The 18,827-nt window shown below is 42.9% G+C and overlaps 1 protein-coding gene across 6 annotated transcripts in view; it reads left to right on the forward strand.

The window, feature by feature from the left end:
• Nucleotides 1-18,827, forward strand: part of LOC120952328 (zinc finger CCCH domain-containing protein 18) — a 43,807-nt gene that overhangs the window by 9,081 nt on the left and 15,899 nt on the right. For 3 of the 6 annotated variants that reach the window (XM_040371602.2, XM_040371604.2, XM_040371603.2), the window contains exon 2: nucleotides 3,385-3,654. The gene's annotated coding sequence lies outside the window, so the exon portion shown is untranslated. Of the gene's footprint in view, nucleotides 1-3,361; nucleotides 3,655-18,827 lie in introns of all 6 variants that reach the window. The other 3 variants (XM_040371606.2, XM_040371607.2, XM_040371605.2) reach the window with 2 other exon arrangements.

The following is an 18,827-nucleotide window of genomic DNA, read 5'->3' on the forward strand; positions in this document are numbered from 1 at the left end:
CTTCTTGTGTTTAGTTCGCAAAGCCCTAGAAAGTGGCATTTGGCTTCTCGAAACTGCATTCCACTGGTAAAATTTATGTTTTATTTTTGCTTCTCTCTCCGTCATTGATGTCGAACCTCCCTCCAACAGAGCGCAATATGCTGCATGAGCACCGTAAAGCCATCGTGAACAGATGATCGATGAAGAGAGAAATAGGGAGGCAAAAAAACTATCGTTTTCTTTAAACATTTTTCAATCATCTAACGAAGGCAGACACACACACACACACACACACACACACACACACACACACACACACACACACACACACACACACACACACACACACACACACACACACACACACACACACACACACACACACACACACACACACACACACACACACACACACACACAAAATGGGTCCGGATTTTCCGGCCCACCCTCAGGGTGCGCGGAATTTTTGGAGTGAATTGTGTTTGTGCAAGCAAGTGAAACATTCATCAGTGCCGCTGCAATCAAACGCAGCACAAACCCTTTGCTTTTCGTGATTCGTTAGTAGACGCAGAGGCAGAGGCAACGCAACGGCGGGCCAGACAACCGGCCGGCCGTGAATTTGAGAAAGTTTGGTTGAAAAATCAATCTGAACCACCCACTGGCATTGGCAAATCACGTTGTGCGCCGGCAGCCGCGAGTCAAATCTGTTAAGCATAAACGAACCGAACTCAAAAATGCATCCTTTTTTCTCTACGAAATGCAGGCAGCGTGGAGTCGCATAATGACTTTCAATCAAGGAAAAGCTTCTTCGTAAACATTTTGGAATTGCAAAGAAGAAAGAGAGAGAGAGAGAGAGAGAGAGAGAGAGAGAGAGAGAGAGAGAGAGAGAGAGAGAAAGAGCACATCAGAGAGACCCTTTTTGATGTATGCATTAGATAACCAACCGTTCCGTTTGGATACAAACGATCGATCAATGATCAATACATCTTCCGGAAATGTTTTCTCCAAACTACGTGGGTTTTTTTTTGGAGGTTTCAATAGGATTTTTGGCAGCGCTTTGGACACAAGTGACCACGCTTCCATCTACCGGTTTCTTGATTGTTCGACGAGTACACACTGTGCGCGTCTTGATTTCACATCTGTGCGTGATGGAATGGTTTTCGGCGAGGGCAGGGGTTTTGTTTTGGTGCAATCATCCACAACTGTTTGCAAGGTTGTAATGCAATTGCTGCTGCTGCACAACGGCCTGCTGAGAAGGCACAGTGAAGGCGATACGCGAAGAAAGCGTCGATCGATACGTTGCTAAATAATGACGGCTTTGCGTTGCATTGTTGGGCTAGTTTTTTGCTGCTGCTGCTGCTGCTTACTGTTGCTTAAATACGTTTTTGTGTAAATGTATCTCAAGGGGATGGGTTTTTTTTTTCTTTATAAACTCCTCCACGTGATGGCATTTATTTAATGCGCCGCTCGTTCGATTTTTACCCCCTTTATGGTTAATGGGCAATTTTCTATGTATAATTTTCATTGCTTGCAGAGGGTTTAGTTCGAGCTGATTGGAAATTTAACATGAATAGTTATTGCTGCTCGTCCATAATTATATATAATCAATTATTATGTATTGTGTGCGGTTGTGTGCTGTATTGGAGGTGAGGTTCAATTTCACTTTTTCTTATACAGCATGTTCGTTGTGCAGCAGCTTAACAGGTAGCCTTTCACGAGACGTATACTGAAGGTTGTGATTTATTTTTATTTAATTTGGAAAATATTTCCACTTGATTGACGATACTATGTCATATAACTGTGCCGGAAATACTAATAGAATCAATTAGCAGTCCTTTCTTTGCTGAGCTCCACTTACTATCGTGAATCAAGCCTTAAGTATGAAGGCAGAAGGAAGTTCAAATTAGTTTTAAGCTGTATTGTATTTGGTCTGACAAAATGCCTCTATAAACCTTCATGTTTATTACCATGTTCTTCCTTGTTGTTATTGAAGGCCTGGAAAACCTGTGTTTATGTTTGACTTTCAATTTATTCAAGTTATTTTACAATAATTTTGAATTTTAGAACTGTCCACCTGCTCTATTTCCTTGTGCCACTCACAATCGTGTGCCTTTCCTGAAGAATTGAGACGAATCTCATAAAATCATAGTTTATAGTTAAAATATCTACCTTTTAGTGGCGATCATAGGAAGCGCCATCTAGAGGGAAAACTGAGAAAGCAGAATCGACACTAATCGCATCCTACTTGTAAAACTAAAATTTGTATAAAATATTTGAAATGTTTTAATAAATAAAAACAAAATACCACACAATCAAAAAACAATGGATAACCTCATTGCGAAGATCGGCTTCCTGAGTGAAACCAATGGTGAGGTGAGCAAATCATACTCCAAAATGGTAACAACACATGCGCCATCATTAAATATGAATCGCATTCCCTCATTTGATTGATTGTAATTCGCCCCATCGCTTCAACCTTGCCAATTTGTGAAGAAATTTCTTACGCAATTTTCGCACACTGGAATTCTTTCGCACCACAGCACGTGGTGCGCTCTTTCTGTCATCGCCTCTCGGTATGTTCCGCGCTACGATCGACCAGCGCTGCTCGACTTAACATGCTTACCGAGCAACCGCCGAGCAAATGCATCGAGATCGGTGTCCCCTCGGTTAGTGTCCCCCATTGGTGCTGGTATTTCGATCACGTCAACGAACGGTTTTTCTTTATGTCACTCGCATCGGAACCCGCCGGGTGAGTGATAATCACGCTTGGTGGGGAGGAAATAAGCAATGAAAAAAGAGAAAGAAGCAAAAAAAAAAAAAAAACAAAACGTGCAATGCGTCACCACACACACACACACACACGCACGACTTGCTGCATGCATTTTAACGATTTCCTAATTTTGTTACCATCTTACTTTTCTTCTTTTCAGACTGCAGCCTGCCCGGAAACTAGTCATCGTCAGCTAGCGTTCGCCTCCCTTCCAATCGTTAACGTCTGGTTCACGTACGAGTGCGTTTTATGAAACATTTGTTTGGCACCCCCGTCCGATTTGTGTGCAGCTCGAGTGATATCTTTAGTCGATGGATGATATGATAAGATGGTGAAAATGGCTGCTTTTCGCTTCGATAATGCACACACAGCCACACACACGCACATACGAGACGGAGGAAAAGCAATCGAAACGGAACAGCAAAGAAGCATTTAAATGAACCTGTAGTCATAATCGAGTTTGCAAGTTTGAATCGCGAGTTACGAATGTTGAATCATGTCTGTGTGTGTGTTTTCTTTGTGATCGTTTACTTTCCATTGGCGACGATCGACAGTCGATCCGGTTGTGCATCTGTATGTGTGTGTGTTGTTTTATGTTTCTTATGATTTTAGTTTTTCCATTTCCTTTTTTCTAGTGTCATTTTTTCCATATTTGAATTGTTTAATTAGCAAACAGTGGACAGTGAAGTGTTTGGTGTGATAGTTAACGCTCCTGATCTACAGTGGTGATCGCTAGTAGTGCTTGAAATAGAAACAAAAGAGTGCCTTAGACCTTTTGGTGCGATTCGTTGACAAAATAGTGATTGCAGAAGGGTAGCCAAGTGTTTTTCTAGGAATAATTACTCCTGCTGGTACAGGAGTGTCGAGCGCAACTTTTTTTGGGGCAGCAAGATAGAGTACTAAAGGTAAGTAGAAAACGATATTCATGTTATATTTACTCGAAGAACCATGTTGGAAGTAGTGTGAGCATGTTAAAAGGGGATATTTAGTCAGGTACATCAACTATTACACATAATAATAAATAAACGATTAGCAAAAGAGCAAGAAAATGTTTTCAAAAGTTTACTTAACTGCTCATTGTGATTAAAAAACGTAAGTTCTGGCACTTTCCCGGTATGTCGTTCAATGAAAATACCGGTCCAAAACCCTCTTTATGCAAGATTTGTTTGGTTCAATAGAGCTCAGAACGCTTGTACTAGACGATTGAAAAGCAGCGAAAATGTACAAAAAAGCTTAAATTCCTTTGATAGGATTTTACAAATGATTCCAAGCTTTCGATGTTAGCGCTAATGAACAGCATTCATTGTTTCTAAAAGTCAATTTAGAGTTTTCGTAAAAGTTAACGTTTGGTTGTTTGCTATATTTAAATAATTTTTTAGTAGAACATGGCTTATCGTACACCAAAAGAAAGGATATTCAATTCATCCTATGTGTTCAGCGGGGAATCAAAAAATTAATACATTAAATTCATAATTTTAATATGTTTTATAGTCTTAATACATGGGTAATTGAATTTCCTTTCTTTTGGTGTACGATAAGCTATATTGTGATTAATATTTAACGAAATATAGCTAAAAAACCCAAAATTTCACGTTCAATTTTACTCAAGCTGTAACGTGGGCATAACAATGGCAATGACTAAGAAAGTCCTACGCTGTAGTCTATATTGTAGCTTCTCTGATAAGGAAAGTTCTATATTGCATTACTTGACACTAAAATATTTACATTTCGAAAAAAGGATATCTATAGTAAAACATGATAATAATCTGAGGCAAACGTCCATGAGTAATACGTTACTTAGATTTAATTTTTAAAAATGTATTGAAAATATTCGACTGTTATAATGTAACTGTAATGCAAGTGTGGAATGAAATGAACTGCTTCAGAACCGATTTTTGCAAAATCTGATAAAAATTAGTCTACGATCCCGCGCTGTAAATGAGCTTATTTACCATTTGCATGCAAATTTATCCATGTAACAAGGGGCGGACAGCCCACTGCACAAATCATTGCCATTGCGAGAGCCTTGCACGCCGCAAAATGGGTGTTTTTTCCCCGTCCGCTCGAGGCCGGCCGTGTGAAATGTTGCCCATACCTCCACGGCCCTGATGGGCCGGAAATCCCACCGGAGAGAAAAAGGAAGCAATACATTTATCAAACCTTCCGTGCCCGGGGTTTCCGTCCGTTCGTCCGGGGTTGCTGTCGCATTCGATGGAAGACGGTTAAATGTGATGCTTTCGATGTCAAGGTTTCCTGCAAAGGTATTCCTTGAGCTTTAAGCTTTGCTTCATCAGTTGGAAATCCATCGGGGAAGTACAGTGACGCAGTTTAGGGAAAAGGAATGAGAGATAATAATAATAAAAAAGTTAATTCTAAATCCAATTATTACACTTTGAATACAATGGTAACGTCAAATAATACCTATCGATTAAATAAGCCAAAATTGCCAAAACATTTGCATGCCTACAAAGCCCACACACGGAACGTTACAACACTCTGCAACATCGCAACATCGCGTCAGCCGCGCTATCGAAACGAGAGTGAAACACGATGAAATAATAGCCGAATCTAAGCTCGGTCGAAATCGAAAGTGTGTAAAAAGGTGTGGAAAACGGCAGCAGAAGATTAAGAGGAAACGCACACAACACACACACACGCTGTCTGTGAGGTTGGGGAAGAGAGTAGCAGAGCATAGTTTGGTCATCACATTTCAGGCTGTGAGCTTTTGTGTGTTGCTCGATTGAAATGCAAAGAAAACTTAACGGCACACGAAATAAATCGCGAGATAAAACGTTAACAAAAACAGCATGTTAACATGTTCGCGTTTGCCATCGCAAGCATGAGAAGCATGGGGCAAATAGATGCAGGGTAAACTCGGGAGGAAACACCAAAGCGCACGATCTCGGTTCCGGTTGAGCTAGTTGAGTATAATGTTTTGCCGGCAGATGTAGAGCGGCCATAGTGTTTATTAATGGAAGGTATTTTGCTTCCTTTTCCTGCACTCGGCATGTGTGTAAGTGTGTGTCTGTGTGAAATTGAAGAAATAGTAACGAAACCAACCCAACAAAACCACTAACGATCCTTTTTAAATTGTGATTTCGCTTTCGTTTGCTTCACCACACAACCGTGTGTTGCTTTAGTTTTGAAGGTCATTCTATTGGTGGGGTTTTTTTATTGTGATCTAGAAACTACCGACACGCGCTGACGGTACATGTTTGGGCGTGAGTTGAAGATTGAAGATTGATTTTTTTGTTTTACAAACCAAACTACCCCCATGAACATGACATGCAAATTACCGATTGGGGCACAGTGTGCGCTGTTTTACTATTTTCGGGGCACAGTCGTAGTTTCACCATCGAGCGATTGCTGGTGAAACACCTAATAATGAAAAAAAAGCTCTCCAAGCTGCCCTAAAGCTTACCCCATTCTTCAATCCGGTAGTGACTTCGATTTAGAGTGTTTTGACTTAAGCTCGAAGTCGTACGAATTTCGATACATTCTATAAATCACACAACGGTCCCTTGCTTCTACTTCTTTGATCCACCGCCATTGACACTTAGAAGTGGGGTGCGCCATTCACTTTTGCCGCTTGGCGTCGGTTTGCCACACCCGTTAGCAACCAAAAGCGCGTGTTATAAATTACCTTCTCTTTCATCAACGCTCTGGCCCAACCGAGGCTCGTTGGCTGGCAGAGACGTGGTTCCGTTTTGCTGACGACGCTCTGCTGACGTACGTAAACCACACTCTGCTGTGGGACGCTGAACAATCTAATTCTTAGTGACACGGTCAGGGCATTAGTGAGTGTTTGTCGAGGGTTTTGATTTTGCATACCGGTGCAAAGATAATTGTAATAGGACTGTATGGAAATGAACAAACAGAACATGCACAAATGGTTTATTATGGCTCTCGAGGGGGCAGCTTGCGGGCTTATGAGCTTAATGATGGTTTTTAACAGCACAGTTGTTGCTAATACAGTCAGTCCTTCATTACCGGTTACACAATCAGATGGTGTTAAGGCATTGTCAATAGTGAAAGTGAAGATTAAATTGTTGGATAAAGGATGCTGAAAAAGAAATGATTTATTAGTTTGTAGATGGTCGTTACTTATCTTGCGTGGTTAAGTACATCAATCTTGTTAATATCAGTCACCATTACACTTCGAAGTGAGCTTTCCTGGCGTAGCTTAAGTTCTGTCATACACCAGCTGGGTTAACATTTGTCAATATGCACTGATGATGTTGAAAATGTCCATTAAGTTCATGTCTGGTTGACAGTTGCAGCTGTTGTTTGAACAATAAACTTCATTTGTAAAGTACAGGAGACCCTCGAGATGTTAAGCTCTCATGTTACGACGTATTGCATGTACGAATATTTTTATTTTGTTAGTTAAAAGTTGTAATTTAGAAGAAATTGATAGATTCCCTTCTATTTATTGAATAATAACCGTTACATACACATTTATGAAGGTTTCCCAACTACTCAAAATAGAATATTCACGTTTTATGAACCGCTTTTTTTAATAAAGTAATATTCTATAAAAATGTGAAAAATGTCCTTTATTATACACCATTTTCATTCATACAAATAGTAACACTTCCTTACATTGTGAATTGAGGCATTACTTAACTGAATTTACTATTATCTCTTCACAATTAATCGTGTAACAAAAACGTTTGATGTGCTGAGATTTAGATTTAGATCAGATTCGAACTCATCGCCTGTTGTGCATTAGATCATTCACCTAACCACTGCTCTATGAAGCCGTGACTATCTGAGGGCTGTTTAATTAGGCATATAAAGCAACTCCTTTGCGCTGTATGGTTGAGTTATGCACAGTTTTAAGCAGCTCAGTTATTAAATAACACAATACGCTTGTTATTGCTAGTCAATTGAACAACTCAGGATAACATTTTAATGACCAATCTTTCGATCAGTCAGATCAGATATCATTTGATAAAAAGATCGCCATGCTCACAGCAGCCTAATTAATTAACAACCTTCAAACCATTCAAAGCCATTCAAACACTGAAATCAAAACCGCTATGTTTCACCATCACATTTCAAAATCACCTCCAAAGCGGTAGTCCAAGAAAAAAAGCGTCACAAACAACAACATTAATTGCACCGCCACGCGAAACCAACCTCCCAGACACGCAGCGCGCGACCTATTGTCTTATCATGTGGCCTACTAAAAGATCGTCAGCATTATTTGGTAATCGCGAAAGAAAAACGAGTTCCCAGCATCAGGTTTGGTGGCTTGGCTTCGTTGGATGTTGGGCAGACTTCCATAGCCTCCAGAAAGAGATAAAAACACGCTCGCACGCCACACATTTGCGGCAGGCGGAAGTGGAAAGTTCAGAGCTAATGTATTCCTAAAAATCAACATTCACCGGCACCGATTTGAAGGTCGTTTTGCGTAATCGGTTTGATACCGGGTTTGAGCTGGGTGGGGTCCGCTATTATAGGCAAGCAACAAAGCAGTATGGTTTTTGGGGTAGCAAATTAAAATAAAAAAAAGAAAAACAACTATTCCCCTTTATGGCACTCCCTTTGGGGTGTGATCCTGCTAGAAGTCGTCCTGTCTTTAAGGCGATTTACCTAGCCCTAGCTCGTGTTGTGTTATTGTGCTGTTAGAATTCTAGCTACAGATCACGGTAGATTTGATTGCACTATCCGCTGTAGCTGTGGCCGGTTGGGAGGGAAAACAGGTTTACTTTCTCACCCGTTCGATCGATTGGATGAGGCGCGGCGATCGACTGGATCACCTCCTGCCCGTTGCATGGCGTTTTCTGCACGGCACGCCATCGTGGAAATATGGAGCACCGTGAAGCCTTGGGAGTGCGTGGTCGTGTATCGTGCAGTATGCCCGCACAAACCCCCGGTCAGCATTGGAGCGTATGATCAGGTCAGCATAAAGCAACATGTGATCGTTGTTACATGTGCTGTTGCGGGCCGCGCTAAAGGGAAGAGGTAGAAGAAATGTACAATCTTACCGGGCAATGATATAGAGCGGAGTGGTTGTTGTTGTTTGGAGGGGAAGGCTTGTTTTTTACTTCAATGTTTCTTGATTAATCGCCCTCGCCAAGGCACAGTGGGTAGTGCACGAGTGTGTGCAAGTGTAATCTGGAAGGCTAAATCGGTAGTACTCGGTTGGCACGAACGGTCCGTCGTCGGTGGCAGCAAGGTACAACCGGCTGTGTACTTGTCGCTACGATATAAAACTGCACAAGGTTGCACAATCTCTTGTGTGCATGCTCTAGTTTTGTGCCGTTTTTTTGTTGTTGTTTTGTTCAATTTAGCTAGACTCGACTCGGGCCGCTCGTATGCACTTAGGGCCGAGGTAACGGAATTAGGTTCTCCATATAAGGTGTGGTAATGGATAGAAAAGCAGTGCAGCTGCAAAAGGGAATAAGTTTGAAAGGGTGCAAATAAAACAAACGCCACCAACAACACCGAAAGCCTTGACATCCTAATTTAACGCCGCAACGGTACGGTTTGGCGTGCCAAAATGATGATGTCTAAAAATAGCCTTTTAGTGATGAACAAAACTTCGCGAAAAAAGTCATCCCTCTCACTCCGAAAGCGCTCATCAGATGAAGGAGCGATCCTTCAAAACTACACGCTTGATAATATCAAGAGCCATCCGTTAAGCCGTGTGTATGTACCATCTTGGCAGCATCTACAACATCATGTAGGATCGTGCGATCGTACCAGCAGACGCGCAGTCGCGTAGGTTACCTTTTCGGTGTCGGGTGAATGTTTACCTACCCCGATCGTACCGTGTCTTGCGCTGCTTCGCTTGATGGATTTGAGTGGTGTTAATTTATTATGTTCACGCTTCCCAATTCATACCACGTGTGGTGCGGTCCTACGGGGATCTGTAGGGCTTGCGCGATACAATTTATTTTGTTTAACGTGACAATTGCGATGAGTGAATTACACGTGAACTGTATTGGTCGGCGGTCGAAAGATAAGAGAGCGACAATCGGCGCATCCGATCGCTCGCAAGCTCGAGGACCACGATCGGCGCATCCGATCGCTCCTATTCGTGTCCTATCCTTCGTGTCCTATCCTTCGTATCCTATACTTCGTGTCCTATACTTCGTATTACATCGCTACCTACCTACACTAACTTAATCTTACCACAGTGTGACGCTCGAAAGTGGTGAATTCGGAAACGCAGCCAGGAGCGCAACACCACCAGTGGTGCCGAACACCACACGATCCCCCTCCAGTGACGTAGTCACGCTTTTATATCTGCCGTCAAACGCTTATTGCGGACTAGGCGGTCTTATTCTTAGCGAAAACGAACATGTCTTTTCGTTACGGGGGACCTTTCCAGCGGCTTGGTTGCCTTAGTATGAGCTTCACACTCAAAAGCGGGTTTGAGTCGATCAATAGAAATTGATTCATTCCTATCCTTCATTTGAATGACAAAAAATTTTCTGAATCTTCGAACAACGGTATATGGACCGTCATAGGGAGCTTGAAGTCCTGTTTTGACCTTATCAACCCTGACAAATACTTGTCTACAATTTTCTAGGGCTTTAGGTATGTAGTTGTTCGTATTATTGTTATCTTTAGGGCTCGATGGCTCTACGGATTTGAATGCTTTCTTTAAATCAACGATTAAGTCAGATGTATCATCATCGATTTTGTCTCTAGATGGTACAAAAACTTCTGCAGGTAATCGGAGACTTTGACCGTAGACCATTTCTGCTGGGCAACCTCTGATTTCATCTTTATAAGAAAGACGAATGCCGAGAAGTATTAATGGTAACCGAACTGTCCATCGTGGTGAGTTCCCACTAGCTTTTAAGGCTTCCTTTAGCCGACGGTGGAAACGTTCCACCATACCGTTGGCTTGTGGATGATAGGCAGTGGTTGCAATATGGTGTGTGCCCAATAGTTTGGTCAACTCCTCGAATAATCTTGAAGTGAATTGTCTTCCTCTATCTGTCGTAATTCTTAACGGACAACCAAACCTAGACACATACTGTTCCACGAAAGTTTTGGCAACAGTAGCCGCAGAGATGTTAGTTAGAGGATAACACTCTGGCCATCTGGTGAAACGATCTACTACTGTTAATAAATATATTTTGTCCTCAGATGGAGGCAAGGGTCCAACAATGTCCATATGAATATGGTCAAACCTTCCCTTTGGAAGTGAAAAAGATTCCAAAGGTGATTTTGTGTGCCTAACTACTTTAGCTCTTTGGCAAGCAGAACATGCGCGAGTCCAATTAGCTACATCTTTATTTATGGCTGGCCAAAAATATCGATCAGTCATCATTTTCCTAGATGCTTTTATGCCAGGATGGGAGGCATTGTGCACACCATCGTATGTTTCCTTACGTAAGGATTTCGGGACGTACAGTCTATTTTTCCCCGTTGAGACCTCAAAATACAATTCTGTGTTGTTTAGCAAAAGCTTATCAAGTTTATAAGCAGAGTTTTTATTTTTTTTATTCTCCAATAATGTTTTCAATTGTTCATCAGTACGTTGACATTCAGAGAAAATTTTGTAATCCAAGTTACTAATTGAATCCGTTTCTGCCACACGCGAGAGAGTATCTGCAACTATGTTGCTGTCTCCTTTGATGTATCGAATGTCGCTTGAGAACTGAGAAATGAAATCTAAATGACGATTTTGTCGAGGTGATTTCTCGGTTTTTGACGTCAGCGCTGTGGTGAGCGGTTTATGGTCAGTATATATAATAAATGACCTGCCTTCTAAAAAATGTCTAAAATGCTTGATGCTCAGCACGATTGCCAATAATTCTCTATCGAACGTAGAGTATCTTTGTTCGGTTGGGGTGATTACTCTAGAGAAGAATGCTAGTGGTTGGCAACTTCCTTCAAAATGCTGTTCCAGCACCGCTCCCACGGCGAAATTAGATGCGTCCGTGGTTAAAGAATAAACTGCATCGGACCTTGGGTGTGACAGTATCGTAGCTTTTGCTAGGTCTGACTTGACCTGAAGGGCCGCTTTGTCGCACTCCTCCGACCAGTCGAATGTCTTTAATTTCTGCTTGGTGTGCTGTGCTATCAACTTGTACAAGGGTCTCAACGTATTTGAAACGCTCGGTAAGAAACGGTGATAATAGTTGACCATTCCCACAAATCGCTGTAGTTGTTTAACCGATTTTGGCGTTGGGAATGTTTTTATCGCTTCTACCTTATCCGCGCATGGGATAATTCCATTAGCTGAAATTGTGTGGCTTAAGAAATTAATGGTAGATACACCTAGCACACACTTGGACGGTTTAATTTTTAAATCGTATTCTGCCAGCCGATTGAACACTATGCGCAAGTGCTCAAGGTGCGTTTCCTTCGTCGAACTGGCAATTAGAATATCGTCAATGTAGACGAATACGAAACTGAGGTCATTGAATAAACTGTTCATGAACCTCTGGAATGTTTGACCGGCATTTTTTAAACCAAAAGGCATTCGTAAAAATTCGAACATGCCGAAAGGGGTAGTAATGGCCGTCTTATGTATGTCCTCTTCTGCTACTGGGATCATATGATATGCTCGTACTATGTCAAGCTTTGAAAAAAAATTGCAACCCTGCAGTTGCATGGTAAAGTCCTGGATGTGAGGGATAGGATACCGATCTGGTGTCGTAATGGCATTAAGCCTTCGGTAATCCCCACATGGTCTCCAGTCATTGTCACCCTTCGGCACCATATGCAAGGGTGATGACCCTGGTGATGATGATGGGCGACAAATTCCCAAATTTACCATTTGCTGAAATTCCACATGCGCGATTTTTCGCTTTTGCGGGTCAAGGCGACGTGGCTTCGCAAAAGGCAAAGGGCCTTTGGTTTCAATATAATGAAACACATTATGACATACTGGCTTTCTGTAGTCCGGTGGTTCTACCAAAGATGGAAACTGGTGTAGAACTCGTCCGAAGTCTCCTGCTTCAAGTACAAAATGTTTAGGGGAAGGAGTATCCACAAGTGCCAATGATCCTATGATCGCTAAATTAGTGGTCGAATCAATTAGCTTACGCCCTTTGATATCCACTAGTATTCCGGTTTTGTATAAAAAATCCGCTCCTATTATAGGACGATTTACGGATGCTATGATAAAAATATGGGTAAAAACTCTTTTGAAACCTAAACTTACTTGAATCAGCTTTGTGCCATACGTCACTATGGTACTTCCGTTGGCTGCTTGCAAAACTAAGTCTGTAGGTTTATAAGCTTTACCAGCTAAATGAAATGGAATGACGGATACATCAGCCCCTGTGTCCACTAAAAAGGTAAATGATGTCATCATATCATTTACGAACAAACGAGGAGAAGTACTATATGCTCTAGGGAGATCCGCCAACTCCCGTGAGCTTCTTAGTTTTTTTCTTCCTCTGAGTGTTTGACTCGTGTTGTGGAAAAATTACAGGGCTTAACACACTTGGTTGCTCCGTTACCGTATCTGTAATGATACCAACAAAATGGTTTCCTATCACGAGATGGACTTTGGAAATTTCTTCGTTCTCTAGAGAAGCTGCGTCTATGATCACGATGTTGTCGTTGGGAAAGATTTGACATCTTCTTGATCATGTCGCGTAGTTCGCTTATTTCACGCCGGATTTCATCAGACGCTGAATCGCATGTAACTCTAGCACGAGTATTCACTTCGGATAGTCCACTAGATTGTGTGCATTCCCATAACCTGTCTGCTATCCGCAATTGCTCAGCGTGATCTTTTGTATCAACTGCAACTAAGGCTACCTCAATCGATTTAGGCAGTCTTGACTTCCACAATTTCCTCACAAGAGTTACGGAAAGATCGGTAGAATCCCCAGCTATCTGTAGCATGTATCGATAGAAATCTGATGGAGTTCTATCTCCTATCTCAACATGATATAACAATTTTGACAATCGTGTTTCCTCACTACTTGTCAACCGTTTTAAAATTTCTCCCTTTAAGTGAGAGTATGGTTTTACCGGGTCAGGACTTTTCACAATGTCCAGCACCTTAGCTAATACTTCCTTGGACATTGCAGCGATCAAATATGTGTATTGCGTGCGCTCCCGTGAAATTTTTGAAAGCTCAAATTCCGCTTCTGCTTGAGCGAACCAAACCTCTGGAACGTCCTCCCAAAAAGTTGGTAACTTCGTAGATATACGCTCTACCCCCAGGGGAGGATCGCCCGGTGCCGACACCTTTGTCGTTCCTGCCGAACTTGAACTCTCCTCACCCTTTCCTTCGGCACCAGCTTTCAAAGACATCACTCTGTGGTTTACAAAACCAATACAAAGAAATCTAACCTGTTTTCTAATTCACTACACGCACTTAACTTTTTAAACGTACCAAGGATAAAAATGACCTATAATACTGATCGCAAAATTCAGTTCAATAAATACAAGGTTTTTATAAAATGCAAGGAAAAATTCAAAACGCGTAGTATTTCAGTATAATTTATAACGAAGAAAATGTGAAAAAAAAAATACTGCGCTAAATTGTATACGATAAAAATGTACTAATGAAATTGCACGTATTTTCTCGTAAAACTCGTAAAACAACGTTGCACTTAATGAAATATTTACTTATAAACGCACCGAAAAAGAAAAAAAAAACACGCGTCGTATAAAACGCATAAAAACACACTGAGTTTCTGGCACAAGTATCACCGAATGAAAAATAATAATAATAATAATAATAAGGAACGGGCTCACCGGTTGTCGATCGATGAAAACTGGATACAAGGCCGCTTTCAACACCGCGTGGCTCCGAAAACGCGATGGCGCTACTACTTCCAAAACGCGATGGCGCTACTACTTCCAAAATGCGATGGCGCTACTGCTTCCAACACCGCGTGGCTCCGAAAACGCGATGGCGCTACTGCTTCCAACACCGCGTGGCTCCAAAAACGCGATGGCGTTACTGCTTCCAAAACCGCGTGGCTCCAAAAACGCGATGGCGTTACTGCTTCCAAAACCGCGTGGCTCCAAATACACGATGGCACTACTGATTCCACGGTGGTGTTTCTGGTCACAAACAGCGACAGTGATGCTCCTTACGGGAAATCGGGTGGCTTCCTCTCTACCCCTTGGTCGTGTGGTTTCCGTGCTTACACGGACACGTTGTCGAACTTGTAGCTCTTGCAGATGAAAAACACGATGACAATGGGCTCTCCGTGATCACAGTATCAAACGTGATATATGTGAGCGTTCTGCTTATCTCGTGACCACAACGCACGGTGGTGGCACTTTGTATCTACTGATGTCAAATGCTGTACGGCTCCGGGAACTATGATGCTGGCCGAAAACCCCAGGGTACTCCTTCAACACAGCGATGACGTGGGCCCGAGAAAAAAAATACTCTTACGGGACGTCGTTGGCTCCGAAAACGGAGGGGCTTCAGCAGGGCACTCACGGTGAATAGTAGTCGATCGACCGAACAATCGTGGTTGTGTAATATTATCCTACTGGATACGGCGAAACCACAAATCGCGTCGGTGATAGATTTCTCCTTCACTCCAAAATGCGCTTCAAGCACACGGGATAGCGATGTACCGGGACAATGGATTACGTCGGCGGCAAATACTTAACCGATGACGGCGACGGAGAATGTTCTCCTGGGCGATTGATCACGACAGCAATTTTTCACGTTCCGCGATTTTGATCACGTCGGGGTCACCAATGTAGGGCTTGCGCGATACAATTTATTTTGTTTAACGTGACAATTGCGATGAGTGAATTACACGTGAACTGTATTGGTCGGCGGTCGAAAGATAAGAGAGCGACAATCGGCGCATCCGATCGCTCGCAAGCTCGAGGACCACGATCGGCGCATCCGATCGCTCCTATTCGTGTCCTATCCTTCGTGTCCTATCCTTCGTATTACATCGCTACCTACCTACACTAACTTAATCTTACCACAGTGTGACGCTCGAAAGTGGTGAATTCGGAAACGCAGCCAGGAGCGCAACACCACCAGTGGTGCCGAACACCACAGATCGTACTGAAACTGAAACTAATTTCGGGTTGCGATAAATCATTTTGCTGTCTGCTCTTCCTTTGCTCTCGAAATGCTTTTTGAAGGGATGTTCATCGCAGAAATGGTGCTAAAAAACTGTTAGAGAAAGGATGTACTATTAAAATGAGATGCATTTACCAAAGTGAGGTTATAGGATCATACTGATCTTCAATTATTAGAGCAAGATAGAAGGTGAAGGGAAGGCTTACGAAACAGTTTCTTAACCCCATTTGCCTTTCATTTGTTCTATGGTTGGTTGCTGTAAGCTAGAATGGCGCTGATGTGATGTAAGCGTGATCGTACACACAGTTTGAACGCTTCCCCTTGCAAATGCATATCTATTTTTGGCGATCAAGCTCTGTGGATCGTGATCTTCCTCATCCTACTCAAACTCTGGTACGCTTTATGCAACCGCGTTCTATTGATTGGTGCACAACAACGTTGCCACATTGGCCGTTTTTGTTGCATTGTATTTTGTCGCCGAAAGCAAGAGATTGTTGTTTCATGATTTGCTAATGCTTTAATTGCGGTTCAGAATATGTTTCGTAACTGTTCGGCTGTCGAGCTGTCGATGTTTAATTTGATCACGAAACAAGCTTTCATTTCATTTAATGCTTGCTATTTCATTATCATCTTCCTTAAAGTTCTCTCAATAAAGGCAATACAGTTTTTACGCGCTCATTCAACGCCACCACATAATTATCACAGTAACAAAAGGCAACTTTCAGTTCGTCGGTTTGTGCAAACGCACCATAGCGAACGGAACCGTACGAGGCGAGTTTTCTCGCTCCCAAGGTAAACCATTGCCACCATGCACGCCACACACATGTCTGGCTATATTGAAATAGTGCACCGAACTCTTCGATTGCCATCACGTCAACCTTACCACCCTCCAACCTGGTGAGGGAGGCAAGGCAAACTGTACCGCAGCGTAAAACTTCCCAATACGCATGTTGTGCAGTCCGCCCGGCTTAGTAACATGAAACATAATTAAGAAAAATAAACACATCCCAGTATAGGCCGAGAGACGGAACGATATGTTGACTTTTCGCTGCAGTTGCTGCGATTTGCTACTAGTTGATCGCAAAAATGGCAAACCACTCTTCACGCCGGTTGACACTATCCAGTTTGCTAGTAGCTGCTAGGAGAGACAGAAAGAAGAAAACAAATAGAAACGGCAATAAGCTTCCAAGTCGCCACCCGCTGGTTGTTGCGCTCGGGCAGGAAAAGTGAATGTGAATCCGGTGTGCCGTGAAGGACGTCCAGTGTCCAGCGGTGGCAGGGCAGGGTGCGATAGAAGTGGTAAATCTGGTTCTTGCCAAGCGCATTGAGCGAGCAAGGGAGTAGTGTGTGTGTGTGGCTGGGCGTTGTTTTTTTTACTAATGAGAACCTTAATAGTGGTTTAGTAGATTCGAATCGGTATGAAACGATGAAAAGGAAAGTGAATCACCAGAGATGTAATTAGAAGTGGTTTTGGAGCGAAATAACATGCAAGTAGTGAGCTTTGAGTGAAATTTCATAAGCTTTTATTATTGTTAAACGATCTTTAATCGTTCTATAACAAGAAGCGTTCAAACCAAAGATTCCAGCGCGATATTTGAGCAAAATTGAACAAAAGACTTCAATGCGCAACGTGCAGCGACGAACTCGTTGAAATCCAAGCGACGAACCTCGCTTGGTCTGTTCTGTGTTTACAATCTGTTACACCAGTGACCTTCAGTGCGCAGGGCCATTGCCATCGCACGCCAGAGCAGCGTGACAAAACTAGTGACATTTACATACTGCTAAGATGCAAAGTTATGAACTCCAGCAAGGGCTAGGCTTCCGGTGGGTTCTTTATACCCCCAACCGAGGGGAGATCACTCCCGAGCCAGAATCAGTACGAGTCTGCTCGGTGGCTCAGTTGTAGCCATGATGATGGCGAGTTTGTCTTTCGTTCCCCTCCCTGTGGAGTGGCTCTTTTATGGCCTGTTGCTCGTGTATGGCAGCCAAGATAAGCACCAATCGAGCGTGAATTGAAAAGAGCACAACAAAAACAAAAACTTGCTGCCCATGAGCTTAGACGGCAACCAGCGGCTGGCAGTGCGTTAAGATGTTAATAAAAACGCACAAGAAACGATGCCCCCTCGGTATGGGAACCGTACGCGGAATGGCTCTATCGGTTCTATTGTGTCTGTGCGGCACGTTGCCAAAGCCATTCAAGAAGTTGGCACACTGCGGCGGTACGACGGTGCCGCACTACCAGCCGGACAAAAAGCCAACGCTCGTTTGTCGCCGCGTTTGCCGTGCTTCTGTTTGCAGCGCAGCATGAACGCAGCTTCCCGTTCGGGTACCTGTACCAGCTGTCAAGTTAATGACCGGTTAAAAGTTATAGTTGTAGCCACCACAAAGGAACCTTCTCTCTCTCTTTGGCGCTGGCGTACCCGCCAGTTCTGTGGCGCTGGTTTCTCACCAAGGAAGAACAGCCCCAAACGATGGGAGGAAGTGATTGTGTGTAAGTGTATGTTTGTACTGTGGTTGTGCCTGATTATGCCACCGGTGGATGATGGCCGTGTCGTTGGTGTGGCGTTTCCGCGTTACCATTTGTTGTTCAGCTCGCCGTCGTTTCTGTCACGGTGACTTCCGCGTAGGCAGTATGCAGTTGAGTGGCGGGTAGTAGTTTCGTGTACGCTTCCATTATGAGTGTTACAGATTGTAGCAAGCGTGGGTGATAATTTGGGGGAGTTTACAATTGCTGTGCGCAAAGGGATCACACAGTGGTTGACGTTTTTGCTGAGTAATTTAAAACGCAAATTGGGACTCCAAAATGATTACGTTCAATCGTTGTTGTATGACAAACCCCTGGGCATTTTATACTTCATAAAGAACAGATTTGTAAATTAACTCTATTTCTCACCAATGTATTGAAAATTTAAAAAAAAATGTCTTAAAATGATGATAATCTCTGAAGTCTACCCTTCAAGCATTACCTAGTTCTTCATCCTTGGTACATTCATTTACACCTCATCAGTCTGCCAATACATGCCCTTTATCTCGCCATCCGATCGCCATTCATGCACGCCAATCTTCACCGTACCGACCCAGGTT

Source organism: Anopheles coluzzii, chromosome 2 (genome assembly GCF_943734685.1).
Source record: "Anopheles coluzzii chromosome 2, AcolN3, whole genome shotgun sequence".
Classification (NCBI taxonomy): Eukaryota; Metazoa; Arthropoda; class Insecta; order Diptera; family Culicidae; genus Anopheles; species Anopheles coluzzii.